Source organism: Gadus morhua, chromosome 17, assembly GCF_902167405.1.
Source record: "Gadus morhua chromosome 17, gadMor3.0, whole genome shotgun sequence".
NCBI classification, from domain to species: domain Eukaryota; kingdom Metazoa; phylum Chordata; class Actinopteri; order Gadiformes; family Gadidae; genus Gadus; species Gadus morhua.
Genome location: NC_044064.1, coordinates 21,172,686 through 21,180,876, shown reverse-complemented (window position 1 = coordinate 21,180,876; position 8,191 = coordinate 21,172,686). Strand labels below are relative to the sequence as shown.

At 42.0% G+C, this 8,191-nt stretch overlaps 1 non-coding gene across 1 annotated transcript; it reads left to right on the top strand.

The window, feature by feature from the left end:
* The first annotated feature begins 2,258 nt into the window (after positions 1-2,258).
* On the top strand, positions 2,259-2,367 carry LOC115530085 (U6 spliceosomal RNA). Its single transcript, XR_003973723.1, has one exon. It is a non-coding gene; the product is annotated as a U6 spliceosomal RNA (small nuclear RNA).
* Positions 2,368-8,191: the final 5,824 nt, after the last annotated feature.

The following is an 8,191-nucleotide window of genomic DNA, read 5'->3' as shown; positions in this document are numbered from 1 at the left end:
ACAGTCCTCTCCTTCTCTCGCTGCGTCCTGGTGAACCCGAGAACGGATTACGAGATAGTATTTTAGTTCCATGTACACCATTGAGAGCGTGGGATTCAAGCATGTCACCGTAACACTGTCCAAAGCATCAAACATACCACAGCGAGAGTGTCCTGCTGGTCAACTCATAGAGCTGGGCGCCCGGGCCATCAACCTCTGGTGTCCCCGCACAAGGTCGCCAGGAACGTGGAGGGTGAGGTCCTCCGCCTCGATATCCTTTAAACTTTATTCAGAATCACAGTTTTAGTTTCATTTAGATCTTCAGCCCATGCTTGATAAAAAACATTGAATAGACTTTTCAAATTCAAAACCGTTTGCCCGCTAAAGCAAATCAAATTTGACCGCCAAGTCGCCAAACAGGAAGTAAGCCCATATCCCAGCAGCCCTTTGCCATATCATAACCAACCTTGGTACATAGACCCATGACACCATCATGGTGACACTGAATGAATCTGGTGACCTTTGACCTCTAGGGGGCGCTGTTATTAATGTCGATGTGTTTTGACTCCTCTCTCTTCACATGAGTATATTTTAAAACTTATTTTCCATGTCAGGTGATACTATCAGACCTCCCCATTTAGCTAGCATATTATTTCCTGCAGAAATATCCGCGACAGCCAACGATAATCGACCGCAAAGCCGCCAAACCGGAAACGCACCAATATCTCTGCAGCCCTTTGACATATCATGACTAAACTTGATACCTAGACCCATAACATCATCATGGGGACACTCAATGAATTTGGTGACCATTGACCTCTAGGGGGCGCTATAATTAATGAAGACGTGTTTTAACTCCTTTCTCTTCACACGAGTACATTTCAAACTTATTTTCAATGTCTGATGATACTGTCAGACCTCCCCATATAGCTTATAAATTATTTCTCATGGCAACATCAGAACTTGGCCACCATGTTGAAAGTTGTCAAAATCAGTTGTACATTTCCACAGGCCACAAATTATGTCCAATCTTCATGAAACTTGGCATATATGATCTTCAGACCAAGTTGAACAAATTTTTCAAACAGCTTTCTCAAATTCAAAACCATTTGGCCTTGACAGCCAATCAAACATGACGGCGCACATTAATGGGTAGACACTGCACTCGTGTGGCGATAAGCGGTACTTAATGTATAATGCAACAATGACTATATTTACCATTCCGCCCACTTAGAATATAAACTGCAATGCCCACTGGATTAGATGCTTCACGAACCACCTCCAGAACGGATGCTTGTTTATATTGTGTCTCTTTTAGGGATATTGTTCCGAATACCCCTATGTATTTGTGACATTTGTTCTGTCAGGCAGACTGTATTGCGCCCTTACCTCTAGGAGGGGTCATTTTCCCATTTGGTAAACATTGACGCGTACTGGCATAATGCTCATCCCACCAGCTGTCGGTATTACCGATTACCGAGACAATCGTCATGTTGCCCCCTGGCCGATTACGTCCGTCCGGCAGAATTAGTTTATCGAGTCCCATTATGCTTGACACCCACATTACTGCTCGCAGCTATATTTGTTCAGTTATTGTTGCTATTGATATTGCGATTTGCACATGATCATTGCACTTTTGTTATTAAAAAAAAATGTTTTCCCCAACTTTTGGTCTGATCATTATTCATTGCTCCATACCTGTGCATAGGCCAGATTAAAAAATAATATGAAATATCAAGAAAATATTTAATATTTGGTAAACTAAATAAGTGTATTCAGGATCATCACTGAATTGTGATAACAATAAATAATGAAGAAATAGCCAATTTGTTTTAACTCATAAATTAAATTAATTTAACCCAACCTTGTTGACTAGTTAACCCAATTCTGTAGTCAATACAACAAAAATACTGGGTTAGCAAAGTAACTCAACTGTGGTGTAAATATAACCAAAAGCTTTGTTAAAATAACCCAGCAGTCTGGGTAAACGGGCAACCCAACATGTTTGGGTAAAACGTCGACCAATTTGGTTGGGTTATCCTAACTCAACGCTTGGTCGGTCCTATATTAAACCAGCAGTTGGGTTAAGATTGGGTTGTTTTTAACCGAGCATTTCTTGTACATAATATCCTAATGACACCATATATGGACCGGTGTATTGATCTATTATTGCTATGTATTTTATTGTATTGCAGTGTTTTTTTATTAAACCGAACCATTAGAGAGAGATTCATTGTGTGAGCGGAGGTATATATAAAAACCAGGATCATTCAAATGATGTGTTACGTCATGTTCCACATATACTAAAATTGGAACGATACAGAGAAGATTAGCATGGCCCTCGCGCGCAGAGATGACACGCAAACTCTTGAAGTGTTCTAAATTTTAGTTTCTTATTAATATCTCTATTCTAATAATTGTAATAATAACTTATGGGTTGGGTATTCTTTCTGTGGAGACACCGCCCCCTAGTGGCGGAGTTGTGCGATGCAGCCAACACAGTCCTCTCCCTCTCTCGCTGCGTCCTGGTGAACCCGAGAACGGATTACGAGATAGTATTTTAGTTCCATGTACACCATTGAGAGCGTGGGATTCAAGCATGTCACCGTAACACTGTCCAAAGCATCAAACATACCACAGCGAGAGTGTCCTGCTGGTCAACTCATAGAGCTGGGCGCCCGGGCCATCAACCTCTGGTGTCCCCGCACAAGGTCGCCAGGAACGTGGAGGGTGAGGTCCTCCGCCTCGATATCCTTTAAACTTTATTCAGAATCACAGTTTTAGTTTCATTTAGATCTTCAGCCCATGCTTGATAAAAAACATTGAATAGACTTTTCAAATTCAAAACCGTTTGCCCGCTAAAGCCAATCAAATTTGACCGCCAAGTCGCTAAACAGGAAGTAAGCCCATATCTCAGCAGCCCTTTGCCATATCATAACCAACCTTGGTACATAGACCCATGACCCCATCATGGTGACACTGAATGAATCTGGTGACCTTTGACCTCTAGGGGGCGCTGTTATTAATGTGGATGTGTTTTGACTCCTCTCTCTTCACATGAGTATATTTTAAAACTTATTTTCCATGTCAGGTGATACTATCAGACCTCCCCATTTAGCTAGTATATTATTTCCTGCAGAAATATCCGCGACAGCCAATGATAATCGACCGCAAAGCCGCCAAACCGGAAACGCACCAATATCTCTGCAGCCCTTTGACATATCATGACTAAACTTGATACCTAGACCCATAACATCATCATGGGGACACTCAATGAATTTGGTGACCATTGACCTCTAGGGGGCGCTATAATTAATGAAGACGTGTTTTAACTCCTTTCTCTTCACACGAGTACATTTCAAACTTATTTTCAATGTCTGATGATACTGTCAGACCTCCCCATATAGCTTATAAATTATTTCTCATGGCAGCATCAGAACTTGGCCACCATAGATAGATAGATAGATAGATAGATAGATAGATAGATAGATAGATAGATAGATAGATAGATAGATAGATAAATACTTTAATAATACATAATGGGTAACGTTGTCATTAAAAAAACATTTGAAAAAAAAAAAGAATAGTTCTGGTCAAATAAAATATAAGGGGTAACACTGTTTTTCATCAGTCATCATGGGAAAAAACATAAGGGGTAACACTGTCGTTTTTATCAAATGAAACGTAAAGGGTAACACTCTGGTTTTTTATCTGTCGTCATGAAAAACCCATAAGGGGTAACATTGTCGAAATGTATCGAATAAAACATAGGGGGTAACATGATTGATTCGTTGATTTCAGGAGGGACTTGTCCCCAGTTGATCTAGATAGAATGACCATCTCAAACTCTGTGGGCCCTATTTTAACGGTCTGAAACGCAAGTGGGAAGCGCAAAGCGCAAGTAGCTTTGTGGGCGGTTCTACGGCGCTATCGCTATTTTACAGGCGGATAAATGACGCTTGCGCCGCGGCGCAAGTGTCAAAAGGGTTGGTCTGAAGCAGCCTAATTACCCGTAGGTGTGGTTTGGGCGTAACGTGCAACAAACCAATGAGAGTGCCAGCTCCCATCCCCTTTAAGAGCCATGAGCGCATTTGAATCGGACAAGTTGATATTTTGACAGCGCGTCTGCAGTCTCCGAGAATTTCAAACTGCAAATGGCTTAGTTTATTGCCAAATAATATGGCCTAATTCACACATGGAATAAGGGGTTTTCTTCCACAACTTCAGTCCTCAAATAAATTTCGGCAAAGAAAACGTATGATAGGCTATAACATATGATATGCGGTAACTGTGGTTCTATTTAATGATATACGCAATACATTATAAACATTGTTTCTTATCAGTAGGCCTATTGTATGCTATCCTAATATGCATGTGTCCCCGCGGTAATAGACATTGCCATTGATTGTATTATGCGTTACGTGTTTAGTTTGCCCAAGTGAAGGAGTTCAAGTACCTCGGGGTCTTGTTCGCGAGTGAGGGAACTATGGAGCGTGAGATTGGCCGGAGAATCGGAGCAGCGGGGGCGGTATTGCGTTCGCTTTACCGCACCGTTGTTACGAAAAGAGAGCTGAGCCGCAAGGCAAAGCTCTCGATCTACCGGTCGATCTTCGTTCCTATCCTCACCTATGGTCATGAGGGTCGCGGGTACAAGCGGCCGAGATGAGTTTTCTCAGAAGGTCGGCTGGCGTCTCCCTTAGGGATAGGGTGAGAAGCTCAGCCATCCTAACCCTAACCCTAGAAAGGAGTCAGCTGAGGTGGTTCGGGCATCTGGTAAGGATAAGAAATACCATGCAAATTAAATTTAATTGAAGTGAAATTTCGAGGTTGGAAACTGGGCGCCTTACAGAGCACACACGCGCGCCCGTGTGAGGTGCTGTGCTGTGTAACCTGTGCTCTCTCTCTATGGCGAGTGGATAGTGCCAGGATTCCCTGGAGAAGGATAACAACGTGTGAAATGAACGTTTGGAGAAACTACGCCGCCGCCGTGTGGAGAGGATATGCACGCCGCCGCCGTTGGGACTGGGGTTCGATTCCCAGTCTATATATATAATTTTTTCTTCATTATTTTCTGGTATTAATATATCCAATGACTTGTTGATGAATAAGTTGATGACATTTTATAAAAAACGTTAGTTTTTATGTGTCAAAAAGACAAACTGTTTTAAAACAGATCTCAAAAATGTTTTGATGATTGTATGTGCATGATGTCGCTTCATAGGGCAGAGGGGTATTCCACAAAGCCGGTTTTATCACATAACCGGGCAAATTAACCCTGGGTTTGCGGTAACCCTAGGGTTTCCGTTCCAAAATGAACACGGTATGTAAGTTACTATAGCAACATATACTCTGAATCAAACCTGGTCGGACCAGGTTTTGTGCAGGTTAAGTTTGGAACATAACCCGGTTTTGGGGATTTAAAGCTGCGTTCACCGCAGATTCCATGTGTTCACAATGGCATGCCCTTTTGATGAGACCACGGCTATATCCGGATTACTTTTTGCTGGAGAGATACAGATTCTCACGCAAATCTTTAATATATTTAAATAGCCTTCTCTCTAGTTCAGGCGTTCTCACGGCGACGTAGGGTAGCAGGCGTCTTAGTGGCGACGAACGTATCCACACGTCGAGAGTAGACGTACATTTTGTCTGAATTTCCTTATGTACGTCGCCGTGACACCGCCGCCGGTGGACGGATCTTCCATGCCGTCGCCGTGACGTCGCTGCTGGTCTCTCGTCTGCAGTCCCAATCAATCCCATTCAAAATTTCACACGTTCCCACGGCGACGTAGGGTAGGCTGCTCCTTCGCCTCTTCCAGGGAATTATCGCAACTTCCGGGTAGCCGGCTTGGTTTGGTTTGTTTTGTTTGGTTAGCAGGACGCTTAGCGTCGACCTGCTATCTCGGTTTGTATCGGTTTGTATCTACTTTTCGGTATTTATATCTGTGACCTGTTCTGCATACTCTGTATTGTATTCGCTGCTTCCTCGCTGGAGCTCCGTCTGCATCAACCACGGTAAGCATGGATTGGGATTGTTCTTGCTCTGCCTTTCTCATGGATAAGATAGCTCTGTTAGAGAGACGTATCTCTCAGTTAGAGGATGAAAGGGTAGCGAGCGTAGAGAAAACAGATATTCCAGAAAGTATAGAGAAGAGACCCGCCAGGCGGACTCGTGGAGCTAACGCTATCGTTAGCAGTGACTCCGTCAAGGCAATCCTGTCGGCAGCACCACTTGCGAGGCAGGTTGCGGTCAGTACCCTGCTTCGCAAGTCTTTTTCGTGGGTAGAAACTCTAGTCATAGGTGACTCTGTTACACGTAAAGTTAGGCTACACTCGCCAGCGACAGTTATTTGCCTACCCGGGGCCAGGGCTCCCGACATTGAAGCTAAACTTAGGGTGCTAACATGCGGTGAGAGCTCATACGGAGTACCGTGGTGAAGTTGGTTTGAAGTTGGATATTCGACAGATATTCGGCCATTCATTTCCTATGGGAAATTGCTTTTTGCTCAATAGCTTCCGAGTTATAGGACCCAGAGGCCCCAGACCAATGTTTACCTGTTCTACTATGTGGTACTAACAACACACACCTCACTAAAAATTAATATTTTGCTCCTCCTATTTTATTTAAATATTTTAAGAATCCCATTAGTTTCCTATGGGAAATTGCTTTTTGCTCAATAGCTTCCGAGTTATAGGAGCCAGTGGCCCCAGACCAATGTTGACCTGTCCTACTATGTGGTACTAACAACACACACCTCACTAAAAAATAATATTTTGCTCCTCCTATTTTATTTAAATATTTTAAGAATCCCATTCATTTCCTATGGGAAATTGCTTTTTGCTCAATAGCTTCCGAGTTATAGGACCCAGAGGCCCCAGACCAATGTTTACCTGTTCTACTATGTGGTACTAACAACACACACCTCACTAAAAATTAATATTTTGCTCCTCCTATTTTATTTAAATATTTTAAGAATCCCATTAGTTTCCTATGGGAAATTGCTTTTTGCTCAATAGCTTCCGAGTTATAGGAGCCAGTGGCCCCAGACCAATGTTGACCTGTCCTACTATGTGGTACTAACAACACACACCTCACTAAAAATTAATATTTTGCTCCTCCTATTTTATTTAAATATTTTAAGAATCCCATTCATTTCCTATGGAAAACGGCTTTTTGCTCAATAGCTTCCGAGTTATGGGACCCAGAGGTCCCAGACCAATGTGGACCTGTCCTACAATGTGGTAATAACAACACACACCTCACTAAAAATAAATATTTTGCACCTCCTATTTTATTGAAATATTTTAAGAATCCCATTCATTTCCTATGGAAAACGGCTTTTTGCTCAATAGCTTCCGAGTTATGGGACCCAGAGGCCCCAGACCAATGTTGACCTGTCCTACTATGTGGTACTAACAACACACACCTCACTAAAAATTAATATTTTGCTCCTCCTATTTTATTTAAATATTTTAAGAATCCCATTCGTTTCCTATGGAAAACGGCTTTTTGCTCAATAGCTTCCGAGTTATAGGACCCAGAGGCCCCAGACCAATGTTGACCTGTCCTACTATGTGGTACTAACAACACACACCTCACTAAAAATTAATATTTTGCTCCCCCTATTTTATTTAAATATTTTAAGAATCCCATTCATTTCCTATGGAAAACGGCTTTTTGCTCAATAGCTTCCGAGTTATAGGACCCAGAGGCCCCAGACCAATGTTTACCTGTTCTACTATGTGGTACTAACAACACACACCTCACTAAAAATAAATATTTTGCTCCTCCTATTTTATTTAAATATTTTAAGAATCCCATTCGTTTCCTATGGGAAATTGCTTTTTGCTCAATAGCTTCCGAGTTATAGGACCCAGAGGCCCCAGACCAATGTTGACCTGTCCTACTATGTGGTACTAACAACACACACCTCACTAAAAATAAATATTTTGCTCCTCCTATTTTATTTAAATATTTTAAGAATCCCATTCGTTTCCTATGGGAAATTGCTTTTTGCTCAATAGCTTCCGAGTTATAGGAGCCAGTGGCCCCAGACCAATGTTGACCTGTCCTACTATGTGGTACTAACAACACACACCTCACTAAAAAATAATATTTTGCTCCTCCTATTTTATTTAAATATTTTAAGAATCCCATTCATTTCCTATGGGAAATTGCTTTTTGCTCAATAGCTTCCGAGTTATAGGACCC